Raw genomic sequence first — 22,498 nt, forward strand, 5'->3', positions numbered from 1 at the left:
GGCATGATCTCAATTACATCCAGCTTTCTCCAGGATCACAGGGATTTGGAAATACATTCATGGTATCCTCTGAGGAGATTCATCTGACATAACCACTCAAGACATATGACTATTCACAAAAGATCTCATCAAAAGGGACGAGCCATTCCCCTACACATAGGACAAGGGTCCACCCCTTCAGTTAAATTTCTGGGCATTGTTTGGTCAGTCAAGAACTGCTTCATCCCTGAACCATTAAGAGACAACTATTGATCTGTCAGAAGCCACAGTGTTACATCAAGCCCAACATATTCTGGGCCTTTTTGGGTTCTGGAGGCGACATATTTCTCATTTACAAGTTTTACTTAAGTCCATTTGTTTTATACTGTTACTCTCAAATTGGTGCACTTTAAACTGGCTCTCCATTGACAAAGGGTCTAGAATCTTTCCAAAATGTAAAAACTACAACAACAGCAGAAAAAAGCAAAACACAAAAGCAAAGAAAAAAACCCACAAAACCACAGGATCTCCCATTAGCATTCCTCTGACATTCCTTCACTGTAGAGGATTCTACAACTTCCTCTCATGCATCCTGGATTCATGATATACACGTGTTGGCCATAAGCGGCTCATATGCTTCTGGTTAAAAAACAAACAAACAAAAAAAAAACCTTCCTTCTTTGGCTACCAGATGTACTTCATATGGAAAGCACTGCAGGCTGTGTACTGGACCATTTGGAGAATGAAGCTAACCGGTCTTGACTGTGAGCCTAGGACCCCCTTGCCATTACATCTTGAGACATGGAGACAGCACCCTGCAGATTCAGCACAGCCACAGAAGCCTTATCATTGAACTGAAAGTGCTGCTTACAGGACAGAGTCTCTAAGTGACTTTGCTTGTGCTCAGGCCCTTACAAGATGGAATGGTGCCAGTGGAGGTCACCCTCTCCTGGACACACTAGCCACCTAGATGGCCCCTTGTAATCAACTGAGTGAACAGAAAAGGCAGTTTGCATACTGTACTGAACACCATGACACCATTACATGTGATGAAGTCATAAGAGGTTTGCTGCTCTGTACCCCTAACAAAGATGTCCCCAGTGAAGGATGGTACCCAAGGATCAGCGCATTAGACAAACTTCAAGCAAATATCTTAACACTAGAAAATGCCATGGATAACAATTGGCTTCATCTTCCCATTTTCCAGACTCTTGAGCCATTGCCAGTGGTTTAGCTGTCTGGTACAACCACTAGCGACAACCGTCCTGCATCCACTTTCAAGGAAAAACCTCTGGCAATGTCCTCACGGGTACCAAATATATAAGTCAAAGTCACACATATCTCTGCACACACCAGAGCTACAATATGAGGCCTCACCAAATACTTCCTACTCCTTTCAAAATTCCAGGCATTATTGACCATGACCAAGACATTCATCTTACTTCTCAAGGTACTCAAGGCACAACATGGGCTTGAACAAGGTATTCAATAGAACGTTGATCCCTTTGGCCAACCTCAGGCTGTCAGCCTCTTAGAGTCCCATGCTGTCTAACTTAAATGAGCTTAAATACAATTAATTAAATATCATGCATTTCTGCCATCAGTCCAATATCAGGGGTGAACTTTAATAGAATCTGACTCCATTTTTGACATTTGACCTCTGACAGCTTTCAGACCCCATCCCCCACCCCAGTCTCTTTCTTTTGTCCCCTCATCTGGGCAAGACAATAGCACAGTCCACATGCTCCCTCTCTGAGCACCAGGAAGTTGAAACGATGAGAAACCTGTCCATGTGGCAAGTGGAGCCCTCACCCCAGCCACACTCCCAGCCACAATAAAAACTAGTCACTTTTTTCTCCCTTCCTTCAAGCCATTTTCTTCCAGCTTGGATGCCTGTCCTCTACTTCCCCTAAAAGCCTCAATATACGAGTCACCTTTTATGTCCTCTTGGTGTGTGGGTAAGGGTCATCAGTCTTAACATTCAAACTAACTTTGGGTTGGGAGGTATTATCCTGCCTTCCATGGGGCAACCGCAAGACAATTCATTATTTGGACCATAATTAGAATATAAGCTACCAAAGATTAGAGTTTCTGCCCATTTTGTTCAATCCTGTATCTCTGGGACAAAGAACAGTGTGGAAATAAGACAGACACCCCAAATCATTTGTTGATTGAATGAATAAATCTGCACCAAATCCTCCTGACACCGAGTCTAATTTTTCTTCTTTCCAAATCACAAGGCCATCAGTGATTGAGGGATAAAATGTTCGAGAAAATTAGACAAGAGACTCAGAAACTAAACTAGAGATGATATTTTTCATTCATCTCAAGAATATAAATTAGCCTTCTTTTTACCCATTCCTATCAGTAACTGTAAAGGGAATTTATTGAACTTGCAGAAAAAGATTGGGGCGAAAAAGGAGCAATGATTTTTTTTTCTCTTTTTGATGGTTAAATATATTTTTTTTAGGCTTTGTAATGCCTGTTGGTATTCACAATTATTCTTTAACGAATCATGCAAAAAATATCCTACACAAAGCCTCCTGATGTCACGAGCCATATGCCAATATTCTAAGCTTGGCTAAATTTTAAATTGTGCCTGATTGGTACTGATCTAATTTGATCAGATATCTGCAATAGATGGAATGATATAAGATGGGAACTAACTCTGGAAACGTGTTTTAAGATGATTATTTCCGGAAATTTAATATTTCATAAGCAGGTATGGTTTATAACTATGCAAAACAGATTTGCATGTCCAATAACAAATTATATGTGAAGCATGAAATAGAGTTCATCAAGACTCTATGGTGTGGTTCCACTCAATAAAAATATTTAGGTACAAGGAAAAGAGGGTTTAAAATAATTTATTCACTTAGCAATAAAATAGATGCCTCTCAACTGAGGTCATGCAGCAAGAGTTACACAGGATCTGTGCTTCATGGATTTTTTAGATTAATGTCTCTTACAACTCATTACCAGATCCTGAAATGTCTCTGATCCTATTAGGTTGTGTATGACTCTGGCTTTTTCTCATACTGCTATTTATACCATATCTTCTCTTTCCTGCCATATGTGCCTTCAGTCTTTTCCCCATTATGAGTCAGGAAAGGCAATGAGCTGTACAGTTCAGCTATTCAGCTAGAGAGATGGACGTGGAAGCTGAAAATCAAGTGATTGAAAGGATGGGTCTGTACTGGTTGTCTGTCGAGGTGCAATGAACCAGTCAAAATGTACTGATTTTAAGTCATAGTCATTTATTCGGTCATAATTCTGATAATCAGCAATCAGGACTGGGCTTAGCTGGGGAGATCTGCTCTTTCCACCTAAAATCACACGCGCAGCGGCAACTGGCTCTTGTTTCTGGTTAGTGGATAGAGCACCTCAGTTCTCATTGGGGTCTCTCCTCTTCCAGTAGGGTGGATTAGTCTTCTTCAAGTAGCTGTCTCAGGGCAACTGAGTGTGAGACCAGTGCACAAGCTTCCAGTGGTTCCATGTTTTTTATTTACCACTGTCCAGAGTAAATCACACAGCCAAGCCCCAAGTCAGTGAAGGCATGGACTACATGCAGGCATGGAAAGTGAGAGGGTGATTCACCAGGTGCCACCAGAGAAATGATCCACTACATGGTCATGAGAACTAGAAGCAGAAACAAAAAGCAAGTCAGAAGTGATACAAAAGTAATTCCCTTTGACTAAGAAATGCCTCTCAAAAACTCATAAAACTCTGATGAATCCAATCCTATGTCCTGCTTTTAGAAATATATCATAAATTGAAGGAAAGAAAGATAATGCATTGACTCACAAAGAGAACATAGCTAGGGTCGCAGGTGGGGGTGTGTGTGCAGAGATCGGGGAGAGTTTGGGTGGGGGGCACAGAAAAAAAAACACAATTTGTGGTAATGAGGATGCTGATAGTATTGATCCGATCATCACGTCTTGGGCATAGGTGGTGACGGTAAGCTCGGTCCTCCATGAATATCCATAATCAATAATAAATAAATAAGTAAATTTAGTTACAGAAAGTACTGTTTTTAAAATATGTTTATAACAACCAGATTTGTATCTTAATAAATACTTTCCACACACACAAAAAGAAGTATATCCTATACTGAAAGAGAAAACAATGTCGTTTTTTGTTTGTTTTTGATCAAAAAGACTATTCAATGTCATAGTACCACTACCTATGTGGAGTCCATGCATATAATACATATAACTCAGGGAGCACACCAAAAGACAAAGATCATGGTGAAAACGTTACTTCCAATCCATGCAGGAACTGAGCACACGTGGTGTTCATGAGATATATCCTACCATTCCAACTAACACTAAAATAAACTTTACCTGCGCATGTTTCTCACTGAAGTTTAAACACCATCAAATAGTAACTCAGTTCGTGACATTGTCATCTTAGAGAACTATGTGTGTGTCACTCAGCAATGACAGTCATTCTTACATCCTGATGCAAATTGAGACACTTTAGCAGATCTCAAAAGTCTCATTTGCCTCTTGTATTAAACTTTTATTTCATTAACTACTTCAATTCTATTAAACTTAACCTCACTAATGTTAATTAACCTTGAAAAAAGTCATATTTAATCATGGTATGCTATTACTTGTTCTTTTTTAAGTGATTTCCACTGTGAATTTTGGTCCAATGGGAGGGCAACTACAGATCTTACTAATTTTTAGAGATTATACAAAATTAAATTCCTTTTTCTATTTTTACATGTTCTTATAAACTATAAATTGATAGGTTTGCATGTGTCTGAATAATCTTACAAAGTGACATCATTACACCAAGATAGGGAATGCTAAGGCTTTGGTCTAGTTCTTTTCAAAATTTTCTGGATTTATGGCCAACTGCCAATTCTCTTGTATCTCACTAGATTTCAAAGTTAACTATGAAAAATGCTTATTCTTTACCAAAGGAGTTTTATGATAAATAATATGTTTTATGATAAGTAATAATCTATTACGATAAATAATATAGAGTTGGAATAAGGATCTGTTTTCCTTGTGTGAAAGGCACTTATGTTATCAGCAAGGGTTAGAATATATTTGAATTTCTTCCAAGATCAGAGAGAGAATTCACATGTTTAAGAGCTTGTATTTTGATCCAGCAGGATTTTAGGAAAGATGAAGATTGAAGGAAAAAAGTCTCAGTTAAACCACAAAACTTGATATAGTATTCCACGCAGACCTAAATTGGGGTAAAAATAACTGAAGAGGATTCTCAAAATATGCTAAGACAGGCTCTCGGTTACATGGAGTGAAGGGCTATCTTCGCTGCTAATGGGCACATGTGTGTGTTTATAAGAGAGGTGATTTGAAATCAAAAAAGTATGCACCCACCAAATAATTTAGATTGATTATGAGTCTTGTACTGCTGATTCTTCATACATGTACAGCTAAACATTTTAATAACGTGAGTTTAAGTTCTTTCGGGAATAAAATGTGTTTTAGAAAGTTCACTTTATTTTCAATTCAGCTAAGTGTATTTCCTTTAAATATTCTGTCTCATTATTATGTAGACTTCAAATTACCAATTCCTGAACTGGAACATCCAGCAAAGATTATTTCAGACAGGGATTTAAAAATATATTCAGCAATTTTTTACTGGTGTATAATGCATTTTGTTGGCTTTTTAAAATTAATGATTGTATTATCTTCTCCGGGAATTTTTATAGGTAGATTTAAAAATTAATCTGATCTTCATAGAATTGTTGAATCCTAGAGATATCTGGGTTATACACTCTAGTGTTTCAAATGGCACTTGTTTTAAAGTAAAATCTAGTTTTTCTTTCTACATATTAAATTTTTATAATATAACTGGAAAGTATTAAAATTTATGAAATTGTTAGACCTTTGAAAGAATGTTGCAAATTTTCTAAACACCTTATTGATAATTGCTAACCAATATTTAAATAAATATCAATGATATTGCAGAGTAGTATGTCTTGTGTGATAAACAACCAATAAAATTAACTCAGTGAAATGGGCAACCATCAGAATAGACTGTGTAATTACCCTTAAACCCAGTATTGAATTCCACTACAGGGAAACATATTTGAAAAGCACTTTTAACTCGTATTGATTTAGAGAGTTTCTCAGAAAAGACATTTTTCCAATTTTCAGACAATTAGCTTTCTAGTTCTTTATTGATTTATTAGTACACAACTTTCCTTCATTATCTCCTCTGAGATAGGAGACTCTGCTTCGATTATGATGAGAAATTCATCAGGTAAGAGTAGATTGTAAGGAACAGATAGGGAACAGAAAGTTGACAGGGAGACAGACAGACAAACAGGCAAGGAGTCTTCCACATTACCCCCTATCATCCTCTCTACTCTATGCTCAGCATCTGAGATTTGCTGAAAAGCACATCCGAGGACACCTGCATTGAAGCCAAAGGATGTAAGAATTTACCAGACTCCATGACCTTTAAAAAAGTCTTCTATCCTCCTGCAAGGGCATTTTCTTATACCCCAAGACTATTAGAAGAAAATAGAGGAGACACTGTTGGATGGAAAAACCCTGAAGGTATTCTGGAGCTATGCTCTATCCATCCATGTAACTGGGATCAGGCACTGACTCCTCCAACATGAACACAGAGAAATAGTTCGATGGGTTCTACACAGCATATACGTCATAGGAACTTTCAGTCTATCTTCACTAGGACTCTTTCAGACTGTAGAAATCCACACAGCAATAATAACCAAGACAGGAGGTTTCTGATCCTATTGTGTTAAGTCTTTTGAGGGTCTTAGGAGGCCTTAAAGAGATCTGCAGAGCCCTCTGTCATATGCCTTAAATTCTAAAATACATAAAGACTGTATGCTACCTAGTTATATTGTGTACATTCAAGCCTCCAACTAATCACAAACAATAATGCTTCATCATATTATGCAATTAGTTGAAAAAATAGTAAAAAGTGTAAAAAAAAAAAAAAAAAAGAAAGGAATAAATCATTAGGAAGACCGCTATGTAAATATCTGCTCATTTAATATCAGAAAGTCCTGTTCCTTTAAGGAGATAATGTGTAGTACGGAAGGCAAATTTTTGAAAATCTTAAACCCTCTGAGGGCATGCTCGGAACTACTTTAACATTGTAACTACATATCAGGTTTATGTAATGCCAATAAATTATACCTTCATTCACGGACATGGCAAGCTCACTCCTTGCAGTCTCTGTACATCCCACTAAGGTTCATTATTTCCCCACTGATTTAAAACATTTCACATCTAGCATATCACATTCTTGTAGAGTATGCACAAAGCAAATGTACTTCACAGGGCCTGGTTTTCCAAAGACTTACAGTTTCAAATATTGACCTTACAAAAAACAGGAAATTTTCCCCAGGCTATAGTCTCTGTTGTAACACAGCAAGGTTGCTGGTTCAAAGACAGACAGGTTACTGATTGATATGTAAAGATATTGGGAGGAGTTTCAAGATGGCGGCGGCTGCGGCGGCTGGCGCGGAGTAGCTGAGGTGGAAAAGGTGGCCACTGGGCCTCAGGCAGCCGGGAAGCTTGTGGACCTTCCTCTGGCCATCTCTTAAGGGAGGACTGCTGCTGCTGGCCGGTCGTGGGGGCTCAACGCCACTTTGCCCCCGGCAGGAGAGGCTGCCTCATTTACAGGCAACAGCTTTGAAGTGTGGAGCAGGAAAAGAACTGATTCTTAGCTGCAAAAGCGAGTTTTGAAACAGGGAACACGGCGCCAGTGCTGCTGTGGATGCAGCCAGGATCCCGGAGGCTGGGGCCGCACTGAAGGCGGCCAGCTGCCCTATTCAGGATTCGAGGTTTCAGGCCGGCATTAAAGAAGATTCCTGGGAGCGCCCGAGCGGCGCCGCGACTGAACAGCCCGAGGCGGCAGCGCCGAGAACACGGAAGGCAACAAACCAGAGACAGAGCGAGCGCCCGACCTGGCACAGCACTGTGAGTGATCCCTGGCACAGCTCTGTTCGGGGGGTGGATGCCCACGGGGCTCCCGCCTGCACCACCAGGCCACTTACTGCCCCGGTGCTGCCTCCATTTTCCCAGGTGCGGGCAGCTCCGCCCTGCTCGGCCATCACTGAGCCCATTTGCTTGGCCTGGCGCGGGGCTTTCCGGACCCTGCGGGCCAGCCTCCTCTCCCACTCCCTCCGCTGTTCTTTGGCGGGGCTGGGGGTGTGGGGTGTCCCGACCAGTCTTGGGAGGGCTAGGAAGTACGGGTGGGCCGACTGTCACTCCACCACACCCTGGACTCCGGCCCCGGTAAACTTCCTGTTACTGGGAGGCAGATACCATCTCTGCGACCACCAGTTTGGAAAAAAGCCTAACGAATTTCTGGTTGGGAATAGTGTGGTAGGAGAGTTCCCAGGTCCGCTTGAACCTGCCGGAGAGCAGGCTGCAGGCGGGCACTAGACTCGGTTTATACCGGGGGGATACAAAGGTGAACAAGACCCGAGAAAGATCTACACAGTGCTACAAAGGCACCCAGAGAGACCGGTCGTCTGTGCCTAGCAGAAACCTGGTAGACTTCGTGGGCGAGGCGGTGCTGAGCAGGGTCTTGAAGGCCCAGCTGATAGACGAGGGGTGCAGAAGACACACCCCAGCCCAGCACAGTGTGCACAGAGGGGGGAGACGTGCGGCCAGGGAGGCGGAGACTCGACAGAAACCACACACCGGGTGGGGTGCCACTGCACGATCTGACAGCCTGGGCCAGAGCACACGGAACGGGGAGAAGTCCTGTACAGAAAGTGAAAGCTCAACAGAGATCACACACCCTGTGGTACGTGATCCACCAGCCCAGCAGAGTACAAGCTGACCAGAAAGGTGGATCCCCGGAGAAGCCCAAGACCCGAGGCAACCACACACACAAGACACTACAGGCCAACTGAGCAGTCACGGCGGGAGACATACCAAATTGGCAACCACAGCAACATCCTAGTTAGTCATTAGTCTCAAACCGGTGGACTGTGAAACCCCCTGCCACAATGAATAAACACCAAAAAAAAGACACCAGAAATACAAAAAATCAAGAAAGTACACCACCAAAACTTAATAAATCTCATACTCTAGATCCTATAGAACAAGAAGCCCTTGAAATAACTGACAAGGAATTTCAAGTGATAATTCTAAGGAAACTGAATGAGATACAAGAAAACTCAGCTAGACATCATGATGAAATGAGGAAAAGTATACAGGATCTGAAAGAGGAAATATACAAGGAAATCAATGTCCTGAAAAAAAATGTAGCAGAACTTGCTGAACTGAAGAAGTTATTCAGCGAAATAAAAATCACAACGGAGAGTTTAACCAGCAGGCTTGTCGAAGTTGAAGAGAGAACCTCTGAACTTGAAGATGGGCTGTTTGAAATAACACAAGCAGACAAAAAGAAAGAAAAAAGAATCAAGGACATGGAAGAAAATCTGAGAGAGATATCAGACAACCTCAAGCGCTCAAATATCCGAGTCATGGGTATTCCAGAAGGGGAGGAAAATGGAGATTCCATTGAAAACATATTCAACAAAATAGTGGCAGAAAACTTCCCAGGTATAGGAAAAATCACAGATCTTCAGATCCAGGAAGCTCAACGATCTCCAAATGTATTCAACCCAAAAAGGCCTTCTCCAAGACATGTCATAGTCAAATTGGCAAAACTCTGAGACAAAGAGAGAATCTTAAAAGCTGCAAGAGAGAAGCGTCAAATCACCTATAAGGGAGCCCCAATCAGGTTAACATCAGACTTTTCATCACAAACCCTAAAAGCCAGAAAGGAATGGGATGATATTTTCAAAATACTAAAAGACAAAGATTGCCAGCCAAGAATACTCTACCCTGCAAGGCTATCCTTCCGAAATGAGGGGCAAATAGTATATTTCTCAGACAAACAAAAACTGCGGGAGTTCACTACCACAAGACCACCCTTACAAGAAATCCTCAAGGGAGTACTGGGTTTGATTCCTGAAAAATAACTACCACTGCCATAAAAACCTAAGAAAAATCTAAACCCGCTAGTACAATAAAAATGGCATTCATGAAGAGAAAACAAGCTAACAAAAACACTATCTACAACCTAAGGAACCAACAAACAAAGAAACCAAACAGTAAATCAGAAAGCAAGGAACAAAAGACACCTAAGACAACCAAACAACCAATAAAATGCTAGGAATAAATCAACACCTTTCAATAACAACTCTTAATGTTAAAGGCTTAAATTCCCCAATTAAAAGACACAGACTGGCTGACTGGATCAAAAAGCAGGACCCAACTATATGCTGCCTACAAGAGACCCACCTCACCCATAAAGATTCACACAGACTAAGAGTGAAAGGATGGAAAAAGATTTACCATGCAAACAGAAAAGAAAAACGAGCTGGAGTGGCTATTCTTATATCTGACAAAATAGACTTTAAACTAAAAACCATAAAAAGAGACAATGAGGGACACTACTTAATGATAAAAGGACTGATCCATCAAGAAGACATAACAATCATAAATATGTACGCACCCAATGTTGGAGCAGCCAGATTTATAAAACAAACTCTATTAGACCTAAAGAAGGAAATAGACACTAATACCATAATAGCAGGGGACCTGAACACTCCACTGTCAATATTAGACAGATCATCTAGGCAAAGAATCAGTAGAGAAACACAAGATCTAAACAAGACTCTAGACCAATTGGAATTGGCAGATATCTACAGAACATTCCACCCAACAACCTCAGAATATTCATTCTTCTCATCAGCACATGGATCATTCTCCAGGATAGATCACATATTAGGTCACAAATCAAGTCTCAATAAATTCAAAAAAATTGCAATTATCCCATGTATCTTCTCAGACCACAATGGATTAAAACTAGAAATTAATAACAAACAAAACTCTGGAAACTATACAAACACATGGAAATTAAACAGCATTCTACTTAATGACATATGGGTCCAAGAAGAAATCAAGCAGGAAATCAAAAAGTTTATTGAAACTAATGAAAACAATCATACATCATACCAAAACCTGTGGGATACTGCAAAAGCAGTATTGAGGGGAAAATTTATTGCATTAAATGCTCACTTCAGAAGAATGGAAAGATGGCAAGTGAACAACCTAACACTTCACCTTAAAGAACTAGAAAAACAAGAACAATCCAATCCTAAAGTTAGCAGACGGAAAGAAATCATTAAGATCAGAGCAGAACTGAATGAAATTGAAAACCAAAAAACAATTCAAAAGATCAACGAATCAAAAAGTTGGTTTTTTGAAAAGATAAATAAAATTGACAAACCATTAGCATGGCTAACAAAAAAAAAGAAGAGAGAAGACTCAAATAACAAAAATTAGAAATGAAAAAGGCGATATTACAACTGATTCATCTGAAATAAAAGGAATCATTCGAGACTACTATAAACAACTATACGCCAACAAATTTGAAAATCTGGAGGAAATGGATAAATTTCTGGACACACACAAGCTCCCAAATCTGAACCGTGAAGACGTAGAAAATTTGAACAGACCAATAACAATAAAGGAGATTGAAGCTGTTATCAGAAGGCTCCCAACAAAGAAAAGCCCAGGACCAGATGGATTCACAGCAGAATTTTACCAAACATTCAAAGAGGAATTGACACCAATTCTTTACAAACTATTCCAAAAGATTGAAACGGACGCAAATCTCCCAAACTCATTCTATGAAGCAAACATCATCCTGATACCAAAACCAGGTAAAGATATAACCAAAAAAGAAAACTACAGGCCGATATCCTTGATGAATATAGATGCAAAAATCCTCACTAAAATACTAGCAAACAGAATACAGCAACACATACGAAAAATTATTCATCACGATCAAGTGGGATTCATCCCAGGGATGCAAGGTTGGTTCAACATACGCAAATCAATAAATGTGATAAAACATATTAATAAACTCAAACACAAGGACCATATGATCATATCTATAGATGCTGAAAAAGCATTTGATAAAGTTCAGCACTCATTCATGACAAAGACCCTCTATAAGTTAGGTATAGAGGGAAAGTATCTCAACATAATTAAAGCCATATATGACAAACCCACTGCCAATATCATCCTGAATGGGGAAAAGCTGAAAGCTTTTCCTTTAAGAACAGGCACTAGACAAGGATGCCCACTCTCACCACTCCTTTTCAACATAGTGTTGGAAGTACTAGCCAGAGCAATCAGAGAAGAGAAGGAAATAAAGGGCATCCAGATTGGAAAAGATGAAGTCAAACTGTCCCTGTTTGCAGATGACATGATCCTATATATCGAACAGCCTAAAACCTCTACAAAAAAACTGTTGGAATTGATAAATGATTTCAGCACAGTAGCAGGATACAAAATCAACACGCAAAAATCAGTAGCATTTCTTTTCTCCAATAGTGAACATGCAGAAGGAGAAATCAAGAAAGCCTGCCCATTTACGATAGCCACCAAAAAAATAAAATACTTAGGAATTGAGTTAACCAAGGAGGTGAAAAATCTCTATAATGAGAACTACAAACCACTGCTGAGAGAAATTAGAGAGGATACAAGAAGATGGAAAGATATTCCATGCTCTTGGATTGGAAGAATCAACATAGTGAAAATGTCCATACTACCCAAAGTGATATACAAATTCAATGCAATCCCCATCAAAATTCCAAAGACATTTTTCTCAGAAATGGAAAAAACTATTCAGACATTTATATGGAACAATAAAAGACCACGAATAGCCAAAGCAATGCTCAGCAAAAAAAATAAAGCTGGAGGCATAACACTACCTGACTTTAAGCTATACTACAAAGCTATAATAACCAAAACAATCTGGTACTGGCATAAAAACAGACACACTGACCAATGGAATAGAATAGAGAATCCAGAAATCAACCCACACACTTACTGCCATCTGATCTTTGACAAAGGCACCAAGCCTATTCACTGGGGAAGGGACTGCCTCTTCAGCAAGTGGTGCTGGGATAACTGGATATCCATATGCAGGAGAATGAAACTAGATCCATACCTCTCACCGTATACTAAAATCAACTCAAAATGGATTAAGGATTTAAATATACACCCTGAGTCAATAAAACTTCTTAAAGAAAACATAGGAGAAACACTTCAGGAAATAGGACTGGGCACAGACTTCATGAATACGACCCCAAAAGCACGGGCAACCAAAGGAAAAATAAACAGATGGGATTATATCAAACTAAAAAGCTTCTGCACAGCAAAAGAAACAATTAAAAGAGTTAAAAGACAACCAACAGAGTGGGAGAAAATATTTGCAAAATATACATCTGACAAAGGATTAATATCCAGAATATATAAGGAACTCAAACAACTTTACAAGAAGAAAACAAGCAACCCAATTAAAAAATGGGCAAAAGAGCTAAGTAGGCATTTCTCTAAGGAAGATATCCAAATGGCCAACAGACATATGAAAAAATGCTCAACATCACTCAGCATCCAGGAAATGCAAATCAAAACCACATTGAGATACCATCTAACCCCAGTTAGGATGGCTAAAATCCAAAAGACTATGAACGATAAATGCTGGCGAGGCTGCGGAGAAAAAGGAACTCTCATACATTGTTGGTGGGACTGCAAAATGGTGCAGCCTCTATGGAAAATGGTATGGAGGTTCCTTAAACAATTGCAAATAGATCTACCATACGACCCAGCCATCCCACTGTTGGGAATCTACCCAGAGGAATGGAAATCATCAAGTCGAAGGTATACCTGTTCCCCAATGTTCATCGCAGCACTCTTTACAATAGCCAAGAGTTGGAACCAGCCCAAATGCCCATCATCAGATGAGTGGATACGGAAAATGTGGTACATCTACACAATGGAATACTACTCAGCCATAAAAACGAATGAAATACTGCCATTTGCAACAACATGGATGGACCTTGAGAGAATTATATTAAGTGAAACAAGTCAGGCACAGAAAGAGAAATACCACATGTTCTCACTTATTGGAGGGAGCTAAAAATTAATATATAAATTCACACACACACACACACACACACAAACCGGGGGGGGGGGGAGAAGATATAACAACCACAATTATTTGAAGTTGATACAACAAGCAAACAGAAAGGACATTGTTGGGGGAGGGGGGGGAGGGAGATGGGAGGGAGGTTTTGGTGATGGGGAGCAATAATCAGCTACAATGTATATCGACAAAATAAAATTTAAAAAAAAAAAAAAACAAAATAAGGAAAAAAAAAAGATATTGGGAAGCTCTGTAGAGAGAAGGAATGTTTGCTAAGATCAAGCTTTTGTTACTGGATCACTTAATTGCCTTATGGAATGTCATCTGGCTTGTTTTTACTGAATGTTACCAGCTTCCATTGTTAAAACTTGTTAAAACTATAACCCCACCTATGTCTCTTCCTGTAACTTAACGGGCTGGAAAATAAATGCAGGAAGAGAACCCCTATCCATGGTTAATTTCCCAAATGGAAGAAATGCCTCTATCTTGAGGGTTCCAGGAGATTAATCCCTTTTCTCACTGCTCAGAAGAGATGGGCTTTGAGTAATCTTTGGCAGCTTCATCACCCAGGGGAAAAGGGGTGACAAATCCATCTGAGGCAAAGCAACACATTCTTACCTACAAGTATAGTTGAATCTATTTTTGAATAGTATAAGGAACTCTCTCAGAGATGTCTGGATCCCATTGAAGTATTTCCAGTAACAAAAAGGATACACATGTATATGTGGCTCTTCTTTACAAGTTCATAGACTGCAAGCCAAGACTTCAGAACAGGCTGAAGTTATGCTAGTCCCACATGGTTGCCCTTGATAACAGTGGGATGCAGCAGTTCCTCTCCTTTTGATTGACTGCTCTGCCTGCCATGAGTCACCTGGGGAGATATGCCATCTTGGGGGTCTCTGCCCAGTTTCCCACTGTACTCCTCAGAGAAGGGTAAATGTGAGATGTGCTCACCCTCCCACGTGACCACAAACAAATGTCACATGGTTCCTCTTGATCTCAGATCAAGCCACTCTTGGGTTACAGCGAATTCATAAGATCATCTTGCAATGTCTTTCATTTGTTTCTAGTTAAACTCTCCTTCCTGTCCAGGGAATTATACATTTTGGACTTATTTCCTACAGAATTGTCCATCTGTACTACATCTTGCAAAAGAGCCTTGATTAAAAAAAAAATTAATAAACAAAAACATTGTTACTTAAAAGTCATACCTAAATGAAGTATGAAAATTTTGCAAGGATAAAAAATAATTGTGTACTTGTATAGGGGTAGTTTCATAAGGAGGTTTTTATTTTGTAGTTAACATTAAGATGTATTTTCTAATTTATATATTAATCTGTTTTAAGAGATACTTGTTATGGGACGAATTATTACCCCCCTATTTATATATTGAAGCTCTAATCCCCAGTACCTCAGAATCTGAATTTGGAGATAGGGTCTTTGAAGATGTAATTAAGGTAAAATGAGGTAATTTGGATGGGTCCTAATCCACTACAACTGGTGATCTTATATGAAATGGAGATTAGGACCCAGAAACACAGAGGAAAGACCGTGGTAAAAACACTGGAGGAAGATGGCCATCTACAAGCCAAGAACAGATGCCTTAATAGAGGCCAAACCTACTGATACCTTGATCTCACACTTCTAGCTCCAGAATTGTTAGAAAATAAATATCTGCTGTTTAATACACTCAGACTGTGGTACTTTGTTAACAGCAGCCCTAGCAAATTAATACAATATTCTGTGCCTCTGTCATCAGGGTATTGCTCTTTTACCTGGACATTTTGGGTATTTATTGTTGTTTCTAAGAAGGGGTTTATTTTTCTTATTTTCTCTCTTTAGTATCAATAAATTTATCTGTAGATCTGTTGATTGCCAACACTGAATCATATACTTGACTTTGATTACTGTGCACGGTGTAAAGTTTCTGGAGAGATTCAAAAGAAATATTGGACTTTACATCTCCCGTATGCTTCTATCCAAGCATTCAGTGGCCCCTCGTGCAAACCAAAAAGTGAACAAGCACGTCACTGCACAGTGCACCTGTAGTGCAATTCACACCTCTGCGTCACAATCAAAAGCAAAAAACATGACTGCTTCTTGACAAACTGGATCCCTGGATACCCTAGATTTTGCTTCTAAGAAAACCACATTGACAGCTCTATTACTATAAAGCAAACTGTTCTGTATCCATTTTCAACTAATTCATAAACATCCATTGAGGGTGGCTTTCCCACTTTAAGATGTACTGCTATTCTAATACCAGTTCGTAAGCCATGATCCTCTCAACCATTGGAGCATGTGAAGCCCCAAAGACTCCAACAGGACTATTACCCATGTACTTTCTGTCTATGGCTTTACTACAGTAATTTCTCATTGCAGTTAAAAATCCAAAATGTGAACATGTGCCACAGACATTCAATAACACTTGTACTATTGACATATGACCTTTACCTACTCGGAATTTTAGTACGATTAAGACAGTGTGCATAAAGTGACTACACTCTGAGGGGTGTTCAGATCACTCACTATTAAAGTATTAGGTCCTTTCTCCTTCTTTAGGCCCAAGAGTGTTTGCTTGATATATCTGGGTGCTCCAGTATTGGGTGCATACATGTTTATGATTGTTATGTCTTCTAGCTGGATAGTTCCCTTTGTCATTAAATAATGGCCTTCTTTGTCTTTTTAAATATTTTTTGGTTTAAAGTCTTTTTTGTTCGATATAAGAATAGGCTACTCCTCCTTGTATTGGTTTCCATTTGCATGGTATATCTTTTTACATCCCTTCACTTTTAGTCTTTACAGGTGAGGTGGGTCTCTTGAAGACAGCATATACTTGGGTCTAGCATTTGAATCCAGTCAGATAGTCTGTGTCTTTTGAATGGGGACTATAGTCCATTCGCATTCAGAGTAGTTATTGAGAAGTGTAGTTTAATTCCTGTCATTTAATTGCTACTTGTTTAGGTGGTTCAAATATCTTTTTGACCATTATTTCCCTTTATTTCTCTTCTTCAATGTGAGTTGGAAATTTAAGGTGGAATGAGTTAGCTTCTTTCTCTTTCTTGCTGGCATTTTTGTTTTAACTGTGGGTTTTGCTCTTGCTTGTGTATTCGTGATGATGGTCACCATTATTCAGATTCCAGATGAATGACTCCCTTGAGAATTTCTTGCAGGGCTGGTCGTGTGGTGGTGAACTCCCACAACTTTTGTTTATCTGGGAAATACACTATTTCTCCCTCTTTGCTGAAGGAGAGCCTTGATGGATAAAGAATTCTTGGCTGGCAGTTTTTTTCTTTTAGTATTTTGAATATATCATTCCACTTTCTTCTGGCCTGTAGGGTTTCAGTTGAGAAGTCTGCTGTTAGTTTGATGGGGTTCTTCTATATGTCACCTGACACATTTCTCTTGCTGCTCATAGAATTTTCTCTTTGTCTTTGAGCTTTGCAAATTTAACTATAATATGTCTTGGGGAGGATCTTTTTGGGTTGAATCTGTTTGGAGATCTTTGAGCTTCCTGGACCTGAAGATGTGTATCTAGCCCTACACCTGGGAAGTTTTCTGTTACTATTTCCTTGAGTAGGTTTTCAATACATTTTCCCTTCTCCTGCCCTTCAGGAATACCCACAATTCAGATGTTAGAGCACTTGAGGCTGTCTGCTATCTCTCATAGGTTTTCCTCATTATTTTTTTTTTCCTTTTTGTCTGCCTGACTTATTTCAAAAAGACCATCTTCAAGCTCTGAAATTCTTTCTTCTGCTTGCTCTAACCTGCTGCTCAAGCTACCAGTCATGTTTTTTATTTCACTGGGTGAGTCTTTCATTTCTAGAAGTTCTGCTACACTCTTTTTTATGGTATAAATCTCTAGATTTCCTCCTTCATATTCTGGATGTTTTTTCTTGTTTCATTGTGTTCTCTAATTGAGTCTTTCTTTATTTCTTCAAGTTTTCTTAAGATCATTGCTCAAAATTCTTTTTCAGACATTTCAAGGATTCCCTGTTCCATGGAGTCTGACTTTGGGGCATTACTGTATCCTTTCAGTGGTGTCATTTCTTCTTAATTGTTTGTGCTTCTAATATTTTTTCACCGATGCTTGGTCATTTGGTAGGGGGTTGCTTCTTCTATTACAGTGAGGTTGGCTGTGGAGTGGCCTTGGTTGCTTCCGTGGGGGGTGAATTGTCTTTGCTTGACAGTAGGTGTGGTGGTGGCTATGTTAAACCACCTTGGCTCCTGTTCTAGACTCTGTGGTCATAGAATGACCCTGTTGCACATGGAGTTCTGCTGGGCCAAACTTGGTGGGTTGGAACCATAGTCTGGTGCTACCCCCTGGGTCTGAGGCAGAATGTAGAGCCATGTGGTTCTGCTGGCTGGTGTTGCTGGTGGGCTCACCTGCATGGAGCCAGGTCAGGGTGCAGGGGTGGGGCCTGGAGCTCCCCCCTGCCTGGGTTCAAGGTGGTAGGGTGAGGGAGCCATGTGGAGCTGCGGTTCCACTGGCTGGCACCAGAAAACAAGGACGTTAAAGCGATTATTAAAAATATTTTAAAGAATTTACAGGAAACATGACTGTGACATGTCAAGAAATACATTTCAAAAAATACATAATACTGAAGAATTCAAAAACTGAAAAATGTAATAGTGGAAATCAAATATTTATTGGATGGACTAAACAGAAAATTAGTACAGAAGAAAGAAACAGTGACCTCAAGAATATATCAACGAAAATGATCCAAACTGAAGCAAAGAGAGAAGAAAAAGCATTTTAAAAAATAAGTTAAATGGCAGAGATAACATTAAATGTTCTAACACATATATAGTTCTAGTTTCAGAAGAAGAGAAGGGGCAGAAAAAATTTTGAAGAAATCATTACCATAAATCTATCTTCCTTTCTTTTTTTTTTTTTTTTTTTTTTTTTTTTTAAAAATCACCAACCCAAAGAAACTCTACAATTTAAACCAGGATATATGAGGAATCAATTGAAAGCACACAATGATTAAATTGTGTCAACCAATGTAGGAAAAATTTTTTAAAAAATTTATTGAAAAGGAAATAAAATTTCAAAAACTTTAGTCAAATTAGTAAAGAAAGTGAGAGAAGAAGTCAATTTCCCACTATCAGGAATGAAGAAGGACACAGGATATCAATACAGATACTACAATAATTAAAATAAAATAAGGAAATATAATGAATAATTTTATACAAACAGATTTACAATATGGAGGAGAAAATACTTTAAAAGACAGAAATTACCATTTTGTCAAAATATATGGGAACATATAGAAAATCTCAATAGATTATACCTCTTAAGGAAATTGAATTAGTAAATAGAAACTTTTAACAAAGTGGCTCTATGACCTGGTTGTCTCACTGTGAATTCTTTTCTTGTTCATCTGTTTCTGTTGCTTATAACAAAATACCAGAAACTGGGTAATTTACAAAGAAATAAAATTTATTTCTTAGAGTTCAGAGGCAGGGAAATCCAAAGTCCAAGGAATACGTCTGGTGAGGGCTTTGTTCTTGATGCTAACTGTACAGCCATTCAGGGTGTCACATGGTAAAATGGCAGGAACAGAGACAGAGAGCTCCTCACAACTCTCCTTTTAAAGCCATCAGAACTACACCTGTGACCACCATTAAATCATCAACGGATTAATCCATCCACTAAGGCCTGGTCCTCACAATCTAATTACCTCTTCAAGGCTCCACCTTTCAATTACCATAATATAATTTATCACCCTCTTAACACTATCACAATGGGGGTTAAGTTTGTAATACCAAGAACTTTGGGGGACACAATTCAATCCATAGCAACCATCATTTTTTTTTAAAGCCAATTTAACACAAAATCTTCAAATAATCATAGAACAGGAAACATTTTCAAATGAGTTGCATGTTGTAAATATCTATGTGTATTAGTCTTTTATTGCTGCTGCAACAAATTGCCAGAAATGTAGTGGCTTGAAATGGCAGAAATTTATTATCTTACTGTTCTATAGATCTAAATCCAACAGGGTTCTCACCAGGCTAAAATCAAGGTGTTTGGCAAAGCTTTGCTCCTTTCTGTAGGCTCTAGGGGAGAATCACATCCTTACTTTTCAGCTTACAGATGCTACTCATATTTCTTGGGTGTATGGCACCTTTCCTCTATTTTCAAAGCCAGTAACGGAGGGTAGAGTCCTCACACCCCATCTCTGTGACCCATCCTTCACAGTCACATCTCCTTCTGACCAAGAAATTCTTCTCCACTCTGAAGAACCATGTGACTAGATTGGAGCCATCCTGCATAATCCAGGATACTCTACCTATCTCGGGGTTCTTATTTTAATCACACTTGCAAAGTCTCTCTTCCATAGAGGGTAGAATATTCTCAAGTTCTGGAGACGAGGATGTGGACATCTTTGGGTAGGGGGGACCTCATTCATCCAACCACATTGAATAAACAGAGTAAATGTGAAAGCCATAAGAGTGAACTGGAAATGAATGACCATTAATTCTCCTAAACATAGAGAAAAAGTGCTGAACAAAGTTTAGTAAACAACAACAGTCATGCATTGTATTTGCTCTCTCACCAGAAAGACTAGAAAATTGGACAAATTATATGACTTAACACTTTTCATATATTAGATAACAGACAGAGCAGAGGAGTTATTCCCAAGGGAAGGAAAACAAACAAGGAGGGTTTACAACTGCCCTGGGTTTCTTCGCTGGAACATTTTGCAGATCGTGGTGCAAGGAGAGAAACCTACATGGAGTGAAGTATTCTCTAGAGGTTGAGGAAATGTGGATTAGAGTTTAGGGAGCTTGAAGTGACTACAATACGTGTGTCAGAGTAAAAAAGAGGAGAGAGCAGAGAAAAATTCCAACATAGGGGTCCACTTATGTTCTTGGCTAAATAGGGAGCTGCACATGTAACAGTGCTAAAAGAAAGAAAAAGAAACCATCACAACAATACATTAAACTTTCAAAAAAAATAAGAGAGAATAGAACTATGGTTATTAGAGGTGGGAAAAGGGGAGGAGGAAGAGGTTGGTGAGAAACTAGTTAAGGGTCACAGAGATTGTGTAAACATGAGTCTACTAATTACCCTGATTTGACTGCCATATATTGTACACATGTATTGATATTCAGTTCTGTACCCCACACACATACATATATAATCAATTATCTTTCAATAAAAAAATGTCAGAAACCAAAAAGAAAAAAAAAAAAAAAAACCAACAGGGTGATATTCTATAAGTCCTGGAAAGAACAAGTCCCAGATTGTGATTAGCTGGAAATGTCTTAGAGTCCAGACATGTTTCAGGAACATTGGAGTTCCAACTAGCCAGTGTGGAGAACCTCACTGAACACCTGAAACATTCGATGAAGATCCAAGAAGTGCCAAGCCTTAGTATAGAAGAGCTAAAATTGCCCCAGAATAAAGATTACTCTGTTCAGAGGAAAAATGCCAAATACTAGTTATTGCTCTCATGTATTAGCTGTTGCTGTTTTTAATTTCTTCTGAAGAGGCTGTTCTTGGTTTCTTGGTTTATTACTAGAAATCATAGTTTACATCAGTTTCCTTCTCAGGAAATTTGAAGTCAATACTACTCAATTTATTATCTATCCTAAGGCAAGTGTTCTTCCTGGTGAATCATTTTGCACTGAAACAAACTGATTCCATGAAGGAGCTTTATATTTTTCTCATTATGATTTTTAAGCCCCAAGCAAATGATACACTGTTTTAAACAATCATATGTTGTCTTCTGCAAGATCAGGTCATTAAACACTAAACACTAACATAAACATTAAACACTAACTTGACTTAAAAGGAAAAATACAGTTGCAAACCTAATTAAGCAATTAAAATTTTTTAAAAAGATCTAAAGACACTTCTTTTACATTTTAAGATTATATTTTGGTAGTCATGCATGTGACGCTTTTTTTTTTTACCCTCCTTAATGCAATTATGATAAATTCTGATGAACAATTTATTGCTACTTTCTTAATCTAAAACCAGTAATGATCCAGTGGTGCATTTGGGAAAAAACTCACAGCAAAAATGAAAAAACAGCTATAAATATGGGCATAAGTAAAGAAAATATTTTCAGGGCTATGAGATTACTGACAATGTAAAATCCATCTCAAGCTTCCAGTCAAGATGGCAGAATTGATGGTCCCCAGCGTCACTCTCTCCCACAAACCAACCAATTTACAACTATGAAAAAGCAATGACATCCAAGCTGGGGCCACTGGAGCTCAGGGGAAGAGGAGGAGAGACTTACAGAGTTCATGAAGGTGGGAGAAGCCATGATGAGAGAAAAAAAAAAAGAAAAAAAACACTGACCATTTCAAATCCCGGCTGTTTCCAGGCTGGAGCTGCTGAGCATATGGAGCAGGAGCCATCAAAAGCCACAGCTGTACTCTTTGGATGAAGTTGCTTGGATGTGGCAGAGGAGAAGAGGGTCATGGTGGCCTCTAGACCAGCAAGACAACAAGTAGAGTTCCCGTGGACCCACATAGGATCAAGGAGACACAATAACTGAAAAAAAGGAGCCATTCAGAG

Source organism: Cynocephalus volans, chromosome 18, assembly GCF_027409185.1.
Source record: "Cynocephalus volans isolate mCynVol1 chromosome 18, mCynVol1.pri, whole genome shotgun sequence".
NCBI classification, from domain to species: Eukaryota; Metazoa; Chordata; class Mammalia; order Dermoptera; family Cynocephalidae; genus Cynocephalus; species Cynocephalus volans.